At 42.6% G+C, this 18,426-nt stretch overlaps 1 protein-coding gene across 1 annotated transcript in view; it reads left to right on the top strand.

Moving 5' to 3' along the window:
• Positions 1-18,426, top strand: part of Src42A (Tyrosine-protein kinase Src42A) — an 84,353-nt gene that overhangs the window by 10,829 nt on the left and 55,098 nt on the right. The gene's annotated exons all lie outside the window — the stretch shown is intronic.

Raw genomic sequence — 18,426 nt, 5'->3', positions numbered from 1 at the left:
CTACAGGTGCTGATGTGAGTTAATGTTGAGCATATTTCAAGATAATTCTTTCGTAAATTGGGAGAAGTATGTTGATATCTGTCAGTTTGGTACTGGTTAATGTGGCTAGCTAAGTTGATAAGAATAATTTGATAGTAAGAATAGATTCAAGAAGATTGGGAAAAGAGCTTAGGACTTTATATAATCAAATACTTTAAGTGGGAACTATTGTGGAATCAAGATCATGGAACTTATTGTGAAAATGATGGAAAGAATACAGTATGATGGACCAGGACATATAGGGGGGCAAATGACCAACAATCTGGTTTTATTGAAAGATGGTTGATTTATAGCGAGATAACTTGAGAAGACACTGGGGGGGAATGGTAAGATGTATCTTGCTTTCCTAGATATGGAGAAAGCCTATGATATGGTTCTAAGAGGATTTGCATACTGTTTCTTATCCATAACTTCTTTTAGGAAGAAATCAGGTCTTGTAAGATTAATGAAACTGATTGAAATCCTGTAGAAGAGAGCAAGACTATGATGGCTACAATATATTGTGAAATTTAGGTACTGGTGTTATGTAATCATTGTAGAATCAGAGGAAGAACTCTTGAGATGGCTTAGGAAGGGGCAAGGGTGCTTTGAAAGTGGGAGGTTTGAAGATGAATGTAGGAAAATAATGGCATGGAAAGCAGAGGAGAGAATATAAGCACTGCACAGGTTAAGGAAGTGTTAAATCTTGAGCATATGGAGAGATTTTATGCTTTTATGGGGAGGTATAACTCAAGAGGAAGGATGCAAGGCAGCGGTGGGAATGAGAATAAAAGTGGGATGGGTTACATGGAAAGGGAATAGGTGCAGTGTGTAGCAGGAAAGTGCCAACTAATCTAAATCTAAAGATATATGAAATGTTAATACTACAGTGTAGTACCAGTACTCATGTATGGGTCAGAAATGTGGGCCACTATAAGGAATGATGTCTTCTGCTGCTGCAGTTCCTTCTTACCTTGTTGCCTCCGCAGACAAATAGACTGATATGACTCCCTCCATTCAGGCCCGGACTTCAGAAGGTGCAGTCAATCGATGATCTTCATCTTCTTTAGCTCAGTCTCTAGCAGCAAAGGAAACCTTGATTATGACCTCTTATAAGGGGAGGAAATGTCCCTGACCTCCCTCTCATCCCAGCCCAATTACTTTGACCTTGTCTTCTGTGGTGAAGGCCCCTGTTGTTGCTCGCCTTCCAAAGGCGAAGAGGAAATAGTACCTTCTGTGTACCCAGCTTGAGTCTGCCCCTTTCCCCCTACTTGTAATAGTGGTATGGGAATGTCCTCTGGAAAAGCTGCTTCTTACAGATGCATCAAAGGAAGGGTGGGGCTCATGCCTGAGGAATCAAATTGCTGCAGGGTGCTGTTCCAATAAAGTTAAGAGCCTGCATATCAACCTGCTGGAGCTGAAGGCAGCACTTAGCCCTACAGTAGTGGCATTCTTCAACAAGCAAAGCAGATACACTGTTGTGCACTAGACAAAGCAGTGGAGCTGTCGGTTAAAGGAATATAATCACCGACAAGCTCAGTCGCTAGAGACAAGTAGTAAAAGTAAGGTGATCCCTTCGTTTTTGAATGGTGAAGAGCTTTTTGACTAAGGTTTTCCAGTGATTGATATGTTCACTATAAGACTCAACACAGTCTTCCGCTCACCAGTTCCAGACTAGTCAGCAGCCCTTGAGGACACATTTCGACGCCCATAGAACAACTTCGACAAGTGTTTTTCCGCTGTTTTGGCTGATTCTATTGGTAGTCAACAGACTACTGGCTTCCCTGAACCTCATAGTAACTTTGGTGTTTCCCAAATGGCCACAAGCTTAATGGTACCCAGACCTATTGATGCTCTTTATCTTGGTACTGAGAGAACTACCCAATCCGACTTGCTTTGTCATTCCTGTCTGCAGAGACAACACAATTTGGGTGGAGATTATCCGGCATCTCCTTTAAGCAAGGCATTCCAGTGGTCGGGATATCTCTGCAAAACCTCAACCTCTTTGTAAAGCTTAGGTGAAGGCCAAAGTAGCTAGTTTTGAGAGTTGGCTGGATGGCCGTGGCTTCCCCCACTGGCAGCCAATAACTACTGATACCTCGTTAAAAATTTTAACAGTTGAGTTCCAGCCAGGGTGAAAACATAATCCAACTAGCGGGGCATTCAGTATAGCACAGGCCTCCTCCATGGCAGCTTATTTGTCGACCTTTTGCTCGACCTTGACAGTTGACCTTAACTTGTATTAATTGGCGTCTATTTTCATACACTGAAATATGAACCAGGTTTGAAGTCTCTGTGTAACAACGATGTCCAAACTTATGGCTGATTACGTGAATTGGACGTTTTGCTTGACCATGACCTTGATCTTTCAAAAAGTTATAATTTCCAACGTTTTATATTAGTTGATCCCTACAAGTTTCATTACTCAACGGTTAAAACTGTGGCAAGGAAGCTGTTCACAAACAAACACATACACAAACAAATGCACAGAAACTCAAATTACAAACACACAAACACGGGGTAAAACATAACCTCCCTCCAACTTTGTTGGCGTAGGTAATTAAAGGACTTGGGTTCATATAGTTAGGCAGTGTCCTGTACTGATGGCTCCTGTTTGCATGATGTTACTATTAACATCAAACACCGAGTTGGAGAGATCTAGGGACTAGACCATATTACAGAACCTTGGTTGAAGAAAGCAGGAGCATTCATAGCTTGTAGCTTCCACCGTTTGGAAGGCTTGAGAGAAACCACTTCAGATACTGTATTATAAAGTTTCCTACAGCACTGGTTCAGTAGAGAAAAATGCCAATTATCATTGATGGATCTGTAATGTGCATCAGTACTGTCTCTGGTTCCCTAATATAAAAAAAAATGCATCCTTATGCGTATCCTAAGCAGGTTTTGCCCTAGGTAGTGCTAAAGCTTTTATGGCAGGGAGAGTTTGTAGCCTAATTAATCAGCAATTTGAGCGTCCCATAAAGTATTGGGCTAGGCTGTTAATGGTGAACTTATTACACACCCAATTAAGAACTTTCAAGAGAGAAGTCCTGTATTATTCTGTTCTGCCAAGACTAGAATGACCTCTATGTTAGGCCTAACTGTCATTACTGTGGGCACAGGAGTTTTGGCTGGAAGTTCTGACATCGGAATAATCAACTGGACAGTTAGTCAGAATAGCTTACTTTAGTCTGACTAGTTATGTGAGAAAGGATTTTAGAGCTACTAAAGCTTAAGATTTGGGTAAAGGAATAACAGGATTTATTCCAATATTTATACAAGCCTTTCGTCCCGTAAAGTAGAGATATGTGTTCAGCAATGCTAGCTCGGCCATTTCATCATTAACTTATTACAGTACCTGTAGTTTGTTAATGATAGCAGTTAGAGGGGAAGCTCCACCCACTTGCCTGTCAGGATACTGTTGCCACTTTTGTTTTTGGGCGAACAAATTCAGACATACTGTTGTGCTACTCTCATGGCTGTTGAATCTTTCCTTACAGTTGTTTGTGATAAGGGCTTTTTGTGGTAGCTCTTGCTTCCAAGAAGTAGTGAAAGGTAAGCATTTGTGAAGAATACACATCTTGGGGCATAACTTCTCTCTCTTTGTGGTAGTTTTTTTGCCTCAAGAAGGAGCTTCCTAATTTGTACTGACTATCGCTCATATCTAAATGGCTGATAGTGGAAATAATTAGTCTGGCTGGCACTTTGGGATACACAGTGTTCTTTGGATGTTGATCCCTGTATGGTGCAGTGACAATGAGAGTTCCCAGTGCTCATCATGTACCCCCAGACTAGTAGTTTGATTTGCAGCAGAGGAAACTAATACAGTATTGCTCTCTTAAGATTGGTTTGCAAGGGGAAGGAGATTTCACCCTTTTAGGTTGCAGTCGGGAAATAGAGAATTTTTCCTTGCCCATGTGTGCACTGTGCTGTATGGAACTTACTCTGACTGGTACCTTTGGGACTAGTTAACAATCGTAAGTCTGATGCTACAGCCACGCCTGTTTCATCAGTTGCAGGTGAACATTCCTATACCTGAACTGATCACGACCACTGTACGGTCTGCCAGTACAATTATCATTCACTTCTTCCTCTTGCTGATACGGAGCTCATGATTATCGTTTGCTGTTCCATCAGTTGTAGGTGAACAGTCCTAACTAGACCCAGTCTCCAGCAATGTATGATAGTGGCACTACCTCCATTTCCATTACTGAGCTAAATCATTGACTGGTGCCTTCGTGATTAGTTAGCAATCATGAGCCTTTTATGACAGTCACTGCTGACAAATCAGTTACAGATGACAGTCACTGCTGACAAATCAGTTACAGATGAAAGATCAAAATCAGACTGGTCTTCAGCACCATTCTGTAGGCCGATGTGGTATTGTTTACACTACTACTTGTGTCATTACGGATTGTAGCTGCTGGAGCTCTCACGCTGAGTAGCGCTTGTTGTGTCAGTGAATTTGAACTTAAGGTAACAGCTACTGTCATTTTTCTTTGAGACTGTTGCGACTATGTCCATGGTAGTTGCTCTAAGGATCAGATATGTGTTGGACTTCTTGCTTATCTGACAGGAGAGTGTGTGGTACCCTTCAAGGTCTCTGACCATTTTACTCAGGCTTTTAGGAAAGTCCCCTGTCTTTCCAAATGGCAACTTTTTGATCTGGAAGGGGTTGGACCCTCTTCCACCCATTCTTGATGCTTGAGGCTCAGTCCAGGAGGGGGTGTTTTAGAAGGGGAGTGATGCAGAGTGGGGGGGGATGCCTTGCCTTGCACATTCCCGCCCTCTTCCATCCAAACCTACCTACCTACCTTTAGCCTACATCTCTGGAAAATGTGACAGAGGTGGAGGGATTCTGGTATTTTGGGCTGGAATTCATGTGTAACCTTCTCTCCTATGAACTCTTCTCTTATCGTCACTGTGAAATATCATGATTCTTTACTCCTCTCAGAGAAACCAGTACTTATCAGGCTACATTCAGTTGTACCTATTGCTTTATGCTTTTCTTCTAGAGAAGGATACTTCATGCTTTCCGTGGCTTGAGGGTCTTTAGGGCATGCAGGCCTTCGGTCATTTCGAAAGTGACACTTTTGTTCCTTAGGTGTTCACACGAGTGTCCACCTGAGTGTTATGGTTAGATAGCCTCTTTGTAGTCTTCCCATGGTCAGATCAAGATTACTTCTTGCTTTTATTAAAATTTAAGTATAGGGATTTAGGAGAGCCTGATCTAACATTTGAGGAAAGGACAAATATCTGGAAATGATATTCAAATTGGAATTTTTCCTTGTAATCATACCAGCATGCTCAGAGAGGTAGTTCACCCATTTCCTGATCAGCAGAAACTGTTGAACCACTTATTTTAGTAAGGAAGAAATGTTCACGCTTTATTTTCCTCATCTACCAACTCCTCCTTCCGCCTCCACCTTTCACCTTCTATTCTCTTCTTCAGACGCTTTGAAGGAAGAAGCAGTAGTAATAGTCGTGTTTGAGTCCTTTTGCAAATGTTTTCGTGGGACTTCTAGCATGAGATAACCTCATTTGGGAGAGTGACAGATCTCATCCATTGACTGTTACCTTATGGATTGCTCAGGTGGATATATATAGTCCAGGTAAAGTTGAGCCTTGCTCCTACCGTCGTCATTCCTGGTGCGACTTGAGGAATTCTGTGACATTTAAGAAACTGCTTTTCCTTCCAAAAGGAGCATCAGCTCTCTTCCTTTGACTGATACCCTTGTGGTGGGTTGAAGAGTTTTTTAACCCAATAGAACATCATTCCCTAGTACATTGGTATTCAATACAGATGAATAGTCCTGGCTGGGAACCAGCACCGACTCCATTGGCCAGGTTATAGTGAAACATTTCCCATGCTTTCACCATATCTGCTGTTAATAGGAGTGTCCTTGCTCCTTGTCCTTGTCCTTCCCTCTCTGGAGGGAAAAATGAAAGTCGGCCAGTGTGACAGCTACCAATGTGCTATAATTGGTGTCAGGCTTCTTTCACACTAGGCATTTTTTTTTCTGCACGAGATGGTCTCCGCATCGTTGTTATAGCAAACGAAAACCGCCGATATTGCGGTCGCTGCTTGCAAATAATATCAGAAACACGTTTGCTGATTTTTCATGATTGAAGAGTGAGGTTTGAGTTGACAATATTCTAAAATAGGATTGTGGGATTTATGAATTTTAGTAATGAATGTCATTATAACTAGATTTGTGTATTAATTATACTTCCTAAATAATTTTGCAAAAACTAATTTGCCATGACTGGTATGCTGAGGATGTTTGTAAATTGAAAAATTAATAAACTTAGCAAATTAATTTTTTTTCTTTATCATCCATACTCTCAAAATCCTCCCATAATCCACAGCAAACTTCTTTCCAAACCGATGTAGCAGAACTCTGAAATTTGTATTCTATAAGACTTTTGTCCCATGATGCTGGTTTTGTTTCTACTAAAGAAATAGGTAATTCAGTATAAATATTTTGTTCTATGTATGTGTTTATCAATGAGAAGCACTCGTTCTCCTACTGCCTACCGAACAAGAGGCGGAAAAACACGTGTGATGTGAAGACTCGTATTGAACATGATAGCCAAATGTCACTGGTAGTAGAGTAGATCCATGCAAAGCCGGTGGAGCACAGCTTGCACCGCTCATGCAAGGTGGTGCCGCTATGGCGAAAATTCTGCTCCATATAATCTATCAGTTGACTGACAAAGGTGGATCCGCACTGCTTGCGGCAGCGGTAAAAAAACACAATGTAAAAGAGACCTCATAGAGAACTCGTCTCTCTGGCAGAGTACATTTCAGCAGATTATTATTATTAGTATTAGCTAAGTTACAACCCTAGTTATAAAAGCAATGTTATAAGCAAGCCCAATGACTCCACGGAAATATTGTTCAGTGAGGGGAGGAAATAAACTTCGAGAGAGATAATGAACAATTAAGATAAAATATTTAAACTAACAACATTGAAATGAATCTTTCATATATAAACTATAAAAAGATAAAAAAAAAACAAGCGGAAGAGAAATAAGATACAATAGTGTACCTTCAAGCAAGAGACTTCTACCCCAAGACAGTGGAAGACCATGATACATAATCTATGTTATTACCCATGACAAGAGAACAATGGCATATCCTTATCTTAGATGAGCTTACCATAGATAAAAGAGTCTATTAAGGCCGGGTCACACCGCCCGAACGTTGCTGGAGCGTTCCTTGAACGGTAGATAGGTGGACCAAACCCTCAAAAATTTAATTCAACGTTTTTACGTTCGGTCTTTATTAGGCTGCTGAACGTAGCAAATCCTCGCATATTTCCTGAGTTTTCTTACACCTCTATTATGGAAGTTGCTAATTTATGCAATAAGGTATTGGTATACTGTACAGGATGTCGAAAAGCGTAGCGGAGTGATATTACAGTCACCAACGTGTAGAAAATAATAACAAATTAGGGTAAAAATTTCGGTCGCTGTATCTTAATTAAAATTATGGTTTTTAAGTTTATAAAAAAAAAAAAAAAGCGACAAACTTTTCGACATCCTGTATACCAATACCTTATTGCATAAATTAGCAACTTCCATAATAGAGGTGTAAGAAAACTCAGGAAATTTGCGAGGATTTGCTACGTTCAGCAGCCTAATAAAGACCGAACTTAAAAACATTAAATTAAATTTTCTAGGGTTCGGTCCACCTCCCTTACCGTTAAAGGAACGCTCCAGCAACGTTCGGGCGGTGTGACCGGGCCTTTACCCTTACCTAGAGGAAAGTAGCTACTAAACAAATACAGTGCAGTAGTTAACCCCTTGAGCAATGATGAATTGGTTGGTAATCTCATTGTTGTCAGGTATATGAAGGCAGAGGAAAATGTGGAATATGTCAGACTATTCGGTGTATGTGTAGCAAAGGAAAAATGAGCCATAACCAGAAAAAGGTATCCAATATACTGTAGTACTGTGTGGTCATGCAGTGGACCCAAAAACTAGCGGTTGTATCACAGACTTCATCGCCTGCTTGTGCTGAAGAAGCTCCTTGGTAGAGTTTGGATCCCTTCTCATTTTAATATTATTATTATTACTTGCTAAGCTACAACCCTATTTGGAAAAGCAGGATGCTATAAACCCAGGATTTCCAATAAGGAAAATAGCCCAGTGAAGAAAGGAAACAAGAAAAATAAAATATGTTAATTACGGAACCCTTTTAGTGCCAATCCCTCAATAAATAAATGTGTACCTGAGCTCTAGGCCCTTATGTGGGGCACTTTACTCAACTCTTCTTTGCTAAAAAGCTGTCCTATAAGACTTTATAAAATTTTTATACAGGGTGTCCACAAAGTCTGGGTACATAGGAAATTTTGCTTTTATCTATCTATATTATTTTTAAAACAAAAACAATTTTATTTAAATCTAATGTTAATAGATATTTTCAGTATGATTTTCATCATTTTCTATGCACAATTTGATGAGCTTTACAAAATTCAGGGGAACTCGATTTAATAGGTCTGCATTTGTGTCGATTTCAGCACACTTACTGATAATGCCATTTTGCGATAAGACTATCCTTCCTTCTCGTCCACTTAGAAGTACCAAACTCGATTAGTTCTTTAGAGAGATCAATCATTCGATCTGGACTGAAAAAAATAACATAGATAGAAGTGAAATTTCCTATGTACCCAGACTTTGTGGACACCCTGTAGATATTCTTTACTTGGACATATAACTTGACATATTTTGTAGAATTTTTACACGCACATAATAAGAGAAAAACACGCACATAATAAGAGAAAAAAACGGTTAATATTAGATATGAATTTTACCCCCAAAGGCATTGAAGGGTGTAGAAAAATCTTTACACAGAACACCTCTAATGGCGCTCGAAGGGATGATATATAAAGCATTGGAAGTGTAAGCTAAGCTAAATACAGTGGAGTTCAATGGTTAGGAGTGCTAAAAAAATTTCTTTAACAATTAATAGAAAAATACATAGACCCAACTTGAAATTGAAACTGGAAGGAATTTCTTAAACATTATTTCAAAGAAGTATGCTAAAATACATAGCTAGAACAAGAGCTGGTATGGAATATCTTAAGGTGTTCCGGACATTCCGAGTGAGGAGTTCTATTTTCTTGCTAGGATGGGTTGCTGCATCTACTGTAAGAATTACTTTAGTGAAGAACAATTTACTTGAAGGAATTTCTTAAACACTACTTCAAAGAAGTTTTCTAAAATACATAGCCTAGCTCTAGAACAAGTGATGGTTTGGAATATCTTGAGGTGCTCGGGGTATTCACAGTGAGGGGTTCTATTCTCTTGCTAGATTGGGTTGCTGCACTTGAGATTTACTTTAGTGAAGAACAACTTTCCATTAATGTTGGTGTGCCAAACAAGTATTTTATCTAGGGTGACCTGTCATTGATAGTAGTCTCTACGGTAATGCATGGATTTTGTACTGTATACACTTGACCTTGATTATTTTGAGAGGACTTGGTCCTTAGGGTAGAGTAACCAAGTGTGACTTGATACTTATTCCTATCTCACCCATAAAAAGTACTCAATTTAATGGTCATATGGCGTACTCTTGCTCAAACCATGTCGTTTCCTAATAGCAAAGGATAGTTAGTATAAGGTAGTGATAGTGTATTAAGATCTCTACAGTAAAAGAAAATGGTACAAGCTCTTGATTGTGTGATAAAACTTTTATACAAGAACTTTGATTTTTCAATATAAGACTGTGACTCACAACTTGATCTGCAGTCATGCATTATGAGTGTTCAAGAAAGAATAGAGGAAAGCAAAGTTCCGGATTTTTCATTAGAATACTGTGGGAGATTGATTAAACTAGTCGACACTTGCACATTATCTGTGGTGTTGTAAATCACACAAGTTCAACGGGTAAAAGTGAGTTGCTATTTAGATAATTTTAGGTGATGGTGTTGGAATTGAAAATCTCTGAGAACCAAACTACATTACTGTACTGCTACTGTATTTACAAGCAAGACATAATAAGCAAAGTGATATATGAGAGGAATTAAGAAACTTCTAAGCCATTTAGTGATGTTGCCAAAAAGTAATAAACAGTATCACATAGTAAATTAATTTGAAAAAAGCAATAAGATTTAGGAATTGTTCCAAGTTACATAGGTTTTATGGAAACCAGACCTGATTATTATTCAAAACTATGGTTTTTTCCTATGACATATAGAAATTATGAAACTAATCTATTGCTACTGAAATTTCATGTCTTAAACTATATTATATAATTTTCAATATTAATCTTACCCGATGATCATGTAGCTGTCAACTCCGTTGCCCGACAGAAATCTACGGTCGGGATACGCCAGCGATCGCTATACAGGTGGGGGTGTACACAACAGCGCCATCTGTGGTCAGGTACTCAAGTACTTCTTGTCAACAAGACCTCAATTTTTCCTCTGTCGTGCCGCCGGCAAGACCTACATGGATACGCTGTTGATTTTGGAGTCTTTTGTTCACGATTTGGTGAAGTATTTGCTCTGAAATTTAGCCTTCGCTGTACAGGAAGCTTTATCCTTAGCTTAGCAAGCTTTTGGAATTAATTTGATTCATTGGTTAACGATCTTTGCTTTACTTTGGAATTCCCCCTTGACTACTTCTAAAATTCAAGATGTCTGACCATTCCCAAGTTCCTAAATACAGGCAATGTAGTGTTAGGACTTGTAATAGGCGTCTTCCGAAGGCCTCTGTTGATCCTCACACTGTATGTTCCAATTGTAGGGGAAAATCCTGTCAATTGGAAGATCGATGTGGGGAATGTGCTGGGCTTTCGGAATTCGATTTTAATGAATTCCTCAGATATACACGTAGGTTAGAGAAGGAGAGAGATAGGAGGAGTTCTCGTTCTGTGGATTTTTCCTCTCCCCATGCCCCTCAACCTTTTCCTTCCCCTGTGGTGGTGACTCCCGAACCTGCTACGAGTGCTCAGCCTGCAATGGCTGATATGTTGCGTGCCATTCAGGCTCTCGGTGATAAGGTGGAGTCGTTGGTTAGTGACCGCAATCAGCTCTTGGCAGATGTCAGAGAGCTGAAAGCGAAGAGTGCAGTGGGAAGTGTTAGTGCTAGTGCTGTGCATAGTGTCAGTGTCAGTGTTGCGCATGAGGATACATCTGTGCGTGCCAGTCGTCCTCCCAGTCCGGGACCTCTTGCAAGCTCCCAAGCCCAGGGGAGAAGCAATGTCGAAGGACCAAAGGGTTCGGCAGGCCTTGATCGGCGCACGGATGTATCCTCAGTGGTTGCGGACGCATCTGCTAAGGATCGTCCCTTCCACTCCCAGATGAATGAGCCCTTACATTCCTCGTCTGTGGAAGAGGTTTCCAGGAGGAAACGGTGGACCCAGGTCTCACGACCGCTCAAACGTAAGGTCCCTTCCGAGCTAGTCCAACGGCCCAGGTGTAGCCACTGGGTCAGTTCGGACTCGCCGCAGTCTTCTGATGACTGCACACCTCCCAAGAGAGGTAGAGTGGTCCCTCAACAGGCCTCTGCACCGTCTGTTGTTGCTCCAACCACAGTAGACCCTAAGTGGTCCATGCTGCAGACTATGCAGTCTCAGCTTGCGGTTTTTATGCAGGAGTATCATGCAGAGAAGGTTAACACCCCTCCTGTTATTCTACAACCCGCAGAGGTTGTACGCTCTGCAGATACTGCGGCTGCCTGCTCCCACACCCTACCTGTGAGAGCTCCTCCACCGATGCGCAGTCCTCACTGCCAGACGCATGTTCTTGCTGCACCATCTGCTAACATGCGTGAGCTGCCGCATCAGGAGTTGCCGGGTTCCAGCACTATGCGGCATTCTCCTCAGCCCATGCAGCATGCTCTGCAGACCTTACAGCATGCTCCGCATACCATGCAGCATGAGCCGCATACCATGCAGCATGAGCCGCATACCATGCAGCATGAGCCGCATCCCATGCAGCATGAGCCGCATACCATGCAGCATGAGCCGCATGCCTTACAGCATGCTCTGCTTACCACACCGCATGCTCCTCAGCCCACCGCAGACCCTCCCACACACCGGCCCTCTGCTTTTGTTGTTGCCAGCTCACAGTCTGTCCAGCAGAGGCATGATGATGGATCCGCAGGTACGCGTGCACCCGTTCTGCAGGATTCAGCCGCTCAGCTTGCTACTCTGCCTTTGCCTCTCACAACTCCCCTTTCGGATGAGGATGTATCGGAGGATGAAGCTGCTCATCTGGATGATCCTCACTCTGATGTTGAAGGACCCAAGTCTTCGCCACCCTCCTTAGACTTTCGCAAGGTCCTTGCTTTGTTCAGAGAACTGTATCCTGAACACTTTGTGTCTGCAACCCCTCGTTCTCCGCCCTCCGAGTTTGCTATGGGCATGCAGTCTGCTGCGCCTGCCTTCACCAAGCTTGTTCTCGCCAGATCATCAAGGAGAGCTTTGAGGGTTATGGGGGACTGGTTGCATTCCAAGAAGCAACTGGGAAGGACCTCTTTTGTGTTTCCTCCTCCCAAGCTGGCTTCTAAGTCGAGCGTCTGGTATGCCACGGGAGAGGAACCTGGCTTGGGGGTTCCTGCCTCTGCCCAGGCCGACTTCTCAAGTCTGGTTGACTCTCCCCGCAGGTTGGCTATGAGACGTTCGAAGATCTGCTGGTCACTTTCCGATCTTGATCATTTGTTGAAGGGAGTCTTTCGTGCCTTCGAGATATTCAACTTCCTCGATTGGTGTTTGGGAGCCTTAAGCAGGAAGACTTCCCCTTCTGACAAGGACTCGGCCATGCTGATCATGTCCAGCATGGACAAGGCAATACGGGATGGGTCTGGTGAACTTGCGGCTTCATATGTATCAGGGGTCCTCAAGAAGAGAGAACATCTGTGCTCCTTCTTATCTGCTGGTATCACTCCTTGCCAGAAGTCAGAGTTGCTGTTTGCTCCTCTCTCCAAGTGTCTGTTTCCGGAGGAGTTGATTAAGGGGATGGCTGCCTCTCTTATCCAGAAGGATACGCATGACCTCATGGCTTCTTCTGCACGTAAGGCTAAACCCTTACCTTCCGTGCCTAGACCCTTCCGCCCTTTAGCAGCTGATACACCTGCTTCTAGGTTCATCCCGCCCTTTCGTGGCAGAGCCTCCAGCAGAGGAGGTTCCCGTGCAGACAGTCACAGAGGCAAGTCCAAGAAGGGTTCCAAGTCCGCAAAAGGCAAGTTTTGACTGCCTTCCTCTCCAGACAACAGTAGGAGCCAGACTCAAGACCTTCTGGCAAGCTTGGGAGAGCAGAGGTGCAGACGCTCAGTCTGTGAAGTGGCTAAGGGAGGGATACAGAATTCCGTTCTGCCTTAATCCCCCTCTAACTACATCTCCCATCAACCTCTCTCCCAACTACAAGGAGAAGGACAAGAGGCTAGCGTTGCAACAAGAGGTGTCGCTCTTGCTACAAAAGGAAGCAGTGGTCATAGTCCGGGATCATCATTCCCCGGGCTTTTACAACCGTCTCTTCCTGGTAGCCAAGAAGACAGGAGGTTGGAGACCGGTGCTGGACGTCAGTGCTCTCAATGCTTATATCACCAAGCAGACGTTCACGATGGAGACGACGAAGTCGGTCCTAGCAGCGGTCAGGCAGGAGGACTGGATGGTCTCGTTAGACCTGAAAGACGCATACTTTCACGTCCCCATCCATCCAGACTCCCAACCTTTCCTAAGATTCGTCTTTGGAAAGGTTATGTACCAGTTCCAAGCCCTGTGCTTTGGCCTAAGCACGGCACCTCTTGTGTTTACGAGACTGATGAGGAATATTGCGAAATTCCTTCACTTGGCAGACATCAGAGCCTCCCTCTATTTAGACGACTGGCTTTTAAGAGCTCCCACAAGTCGTCGTTGTCTGGAGAATCTCAGATGGACTATGGATCTGACCAAGGAACTGGGCCTCCTGGTCAATTTAGAGAAGTCCCAGCTCGTCCCATCCCAGACCATTGTTTACCTGGGTATGGAGATTCAGAGTCGAGCTTTTCGGGCTTTTCCGTCGGCCCCAAGGATCAACCAAGCCCTAGAGTGCATCCTGAGCATACTGAGAAGAAACCGATGCTCACTCAGGCAGTGGATGAGTCTAACAGGGACACTTTCATCGCTGGCCATGTTCATCGAGTTAGGGAGACTCCACCTCCGCCCCCTTCAGTATCATCTTGCTGCTCACTGGATAAAGGACATGACGCTAGAGACGGTCTCAGTTCCTGTTTCAGAAGAGATGAGGTCTACTCTAACGTGGTGGAAGAACAGCATTCTTCTCAAGGAAGGTCTTTCGTTAGCTGTTCAGACCCCCGACCACTGTCTCTTCTCGGACGCATCAGACTCGGGCTGGGGTGCGACATTGGACGGACAGGAATGCTCGGGAACATGGAATCAGGAGCAAAGGACTCTTCACATCAATTGCAAGGAGTTGTTGGCGGTTCATCTGGCCTTAATAAACTTCAAGTCCCTCCAGCTAAACAAGGTGGTGGAGGTGAACTCCGACAACACCACAGCCTTGGCTTACATCTCCAAGCAGGGGGTGACTCATTCGAGGAAGTTGTTCGAGATCGCAAGGGACCTCCTCATTTGGTCAAAAGATCGAAGGCTCACGCTGGTAACGAGGTTCATTCAGGGCGATATGAATGTCATGGCAGATCGCCTCAGCCGGAAGGGTCAGGTCATCCCCACAGAGTGGACCCTTCACAAGAATGTTTGCAGCAGACTTTGGACCCTGTGGGGTCAGCCAACCATAGATCTGTTCGCTACCTCGATGACCAAGAGGCTCCCATTGTATTGTTCTCCGATTCCAGACCCAGCAGCAGTTCACGTGGATGCCTTTCTGCTGGATTGGTCCCATCTCGACCTGTATGCATTCCCGCCGTTCAAGATTGTCAACAGGGTACTTCAGAAGTTCACCTCTCACAAAGGGACACGGCTGACGTTGGTTGCTCCCCTCTGGCCCGCGAGAGAATGGTTCACAGAGGTACTGCAATGGCTGGTCGACGTTCCCAGGACTCTCCCTCTAAGAGTGGACCTTCTGCGTCAACCTCACGTAAAGAAGGTACACCCAAACCTCCACGCTCTTCGTCTGACTGCCTTCAGACTATCGAAAGACTCTCAAGAGCTAGAGGCTTTTCGAAGGAGGCAGCCAGAGCGATTGCCAGAGCAAGGAGGACATCCACTCTCAGAGTCTATCAATCTAAATGGGAAGTCTTCCGAAGCTGGTGCAAGGCCAATGCAGTTTCCTCAACCAGTACCACTGTAACCCAGATTGCTGACTTCCTGTTACATCTAAGGAACGTTAGATCCCTATCAGCTCCTACGATCAAGGGTTACAGAAGTATGTTGGCAGCGGTTTTCTGCCACAGAGGCTTGGATCTTTCCACCAACAAAGATCTACAGGACCTCCTTAGGTCTTTTGAGACCTCAAAGGAACGTCGGTTGTCTACTCCAGGCTGGAATCTAGACGTAGTTCTAAGGTTCCTTATGTCATCTAGATTTGAACCGCTCCAATCAGCCTCTTTTAAGGACCTCACATTAAAAACTCTTTTCCTCGTGTGCCTAGCAACAGCTAAAAGAGTAAGTGAGATCCACGCCTTCAGCAGGAACATAGGTTTCACATCTGAAACGGCTACATGTTCCTTGCAGCTCGGTTTTTTGGCTAAAAACGAGCTTCCTTCACGTCCTTGGCCTAAATCGTTCGAGATCCCTAGCCTATCCAACTTGGTGGGTAACGAACTGGAGAGAGTACTTTGCCCAGTTAGAGCTCTTAGGTACTATCTAAAGAGGTCTAAACCCTTACGAGGACAATCGGAAGCCTTATGGTGTGCTGTTAAGAAGCCTTCGCTACCAATGTCTAAGAACGCTGTTTCTTACTACATCAGGCTTCTGATTAGAGAAGCTCATTCTCATCTGAAGGAAGAAGACCTTGCTTTGCTGAAGGTAAGGACACATGAAGTGAGAGCTGTGGCTACTTCAGTGGCCTTCAAACAGAACCGTTCTCTGCAGAGTGTTATGGATGCAACCTATTGGAGAAGCAAGTCAGTGTTCGCATCATTCTACCTCAAAGATGTCCAGTCTCTTTACGAGAACTGCTACACCCTGGGACCATTCGTAGCAGCGAGTGCAGTAGTAGGTGAGGGCTCAGCCACTACATTCCCATAATCCCATAACCTTTTTTAACCTTTCTCTTGAATACTTTTTATTGTTGTTTTTGGGTTGTACGGTCGGCTAAGAAGCCTTCCGCATCCTGGTTGATTTGGCGGGTGGTCAATTCTTTCTTGAGAAGCGCCTAGGTTAGAAGTTGTGATGAGGTCCTTTAGTATGGGTTGCAGCCCTTTATACTTCAGCACCTAAGAGTTGTTCAGCATCCTAAGAGGACCGCTACGCTCAGTAAGGAAGACGTACTTAATAAAGGCAGAGTAATGGTTCAAGTCGACTTCCTTACCAGGTACTTATTTATTTTATATTGTTATTTTGAATAACTAATAAAATGTAATACGGGATACTTAGCTTCTTTGTTAACATGTATGCTGGTCTCCACCCACCACCCTGGGTGTGAATCAGCTACATGATCATCGGGTAAGATTAATATTGAAAAATGTTATTTTCATTAGTAAAATAAATTTTTGAATATACTTACCCGATGATCATGATTTAAAGGACCCGCCCTTCCTCCCCATAGAGAACCAGTGGACCGAGGAGAAAATTGAGGTCTTGTTGACAAGAAGTACTTGAGTACCTGACCACAGATGGCGCTGTTGTGTACACCCCCACCTGTATAGCGATCGCTGGCGTATCCCGACCGTAGATTTCTGTCGGGCAACGGAGTTGACAGCTACATGATCATCGGGTAAGTATATTCAAAAATTTATTTTACTAATGAAAATAACATTTTTACAATAGCAAAGAAGGTATAGTATAAACACAAATGTTTACATGACTGGGGTATGACTAGAAAAGGCCATAGGTGTTTTTGTTCTAAAGTAGTTTAGTTGGTTCATCAATATCACTACTGCTAATCTGTATTAATTTGGGGGTCTCATCTTGATTTGCCCACTATACAGTAGGTTGCCACCATTAATAATGGCTTAGGATAATTGTAAATTAGTTTATCAAGACAGTACAAATTTACTTTTATGCATGTCAAACTTTTGATGTGTAAATCAGTAGGATAGGTTATCAATAAGTCAGTCATGCCCACACAGCTGAGAATAAGTGGGCTATGAACCATTAATCACAATAGAGGAAAATTATCTATCAACTCATTTATTTAGTATAGCCTATGCTAGGCTATTATGTAAATAGAAATATATAGACAAATTTTCCTGGCCCAAAACAACCAAATGAAATGTTGCCATTTAGTCAGTCAGGGATAGTCTATAATCATAAGTACCTGTATACTCTGCATAATGATTCTGAACGTTTATTAATTTTCATATCACTGTACAGTACTAAATTATAGTAGTGAATGTTGCCTACAATTGATAATTGGCAAAGGTTTGTTTTGTGTAGGAACAAACAGTAATTATGAAGTGTGTTTACTTTTTCATTGTTGAAAAGGATACAGTACTGTATACAGTACTAGCCTACACTGCTAAACATCTGAAAGCTACAACACCACAGTATAGGTTATAAATTATCTACAGTCTTGGTGTGTAAATATGTGCTGCACAGAAGTCATAAACAGTTATTGATTCTTACTTTTCACAAACGGTACTTACTCTAGCATAGTTGTGAATTTTGCCAACAAATAATAAACCCATTAGGGCTGAATTTTATCAACATTGTTTTATCTTTTTTTGAACTAACCTATGCTAACTAACCTCAATATGAATAACCTGAGAATGTTATTCATCAGTGTTTCTCTCTCTCTCTCTCTCTCTCTCTCTCTCTCTCTCTCTCTCTCTCTCTCTCTCTGATGTGTTTTATCAATCATTTTAATGAAACTTCAGCATTCCAAATTTACTCCATTAAAGCTTTGTAATACTGTACTTAGTATCTTGGCACAATCTGTTAATATTGGCACAATCTGTTAATAATGGCACAATCTGTTAATAATTGATATATAATACTTTGTTACATTCGTCGTTACATCTCCCTCACAGCATCTGTGTGGCCACTTTCCAGACTATACTTTCTCCTGTGCTTCTCTGGCCACAGTAATCTTGGTTTTGTTTACCTTGATTTTCTGTCATCTCTACTCCGTTCTGTTTCAAATTTTGAGTATATAGACCACTTAGCCTACCTTGATTTTGGGTTTAACAAGTCATTAAGTAATAAAGAAATCCTTTAGGAACGCTACTTATTTTCTTTGGTTAGTGATATAAATTATTGATCACTAAGTTATACAGTATGGTACTATCTGACTACTGGAAACCAATGATTGTATTGATTCTGTCTTGAAAGCT

Source organism: Palaemon carinicauda, chromosome 37, assembly GCF_036898095.1.
Source record: "Palaemon carinicauda isolate YSFRI2023 chromosome 37, ASM3689809v2, whole genome shotgun sequence".
NCBI classification, from domain to species: Eukaryota; Metazoa; Arthropoda; class Malacostraca; order Decapoda; family Palaemonidae; genus Palaemon; species Palaemon carinicauda.
Note: the sequence above shows the minus strand (reverse complement) of the source record. Positions and strands in the feature narration are given on the sequence as shown.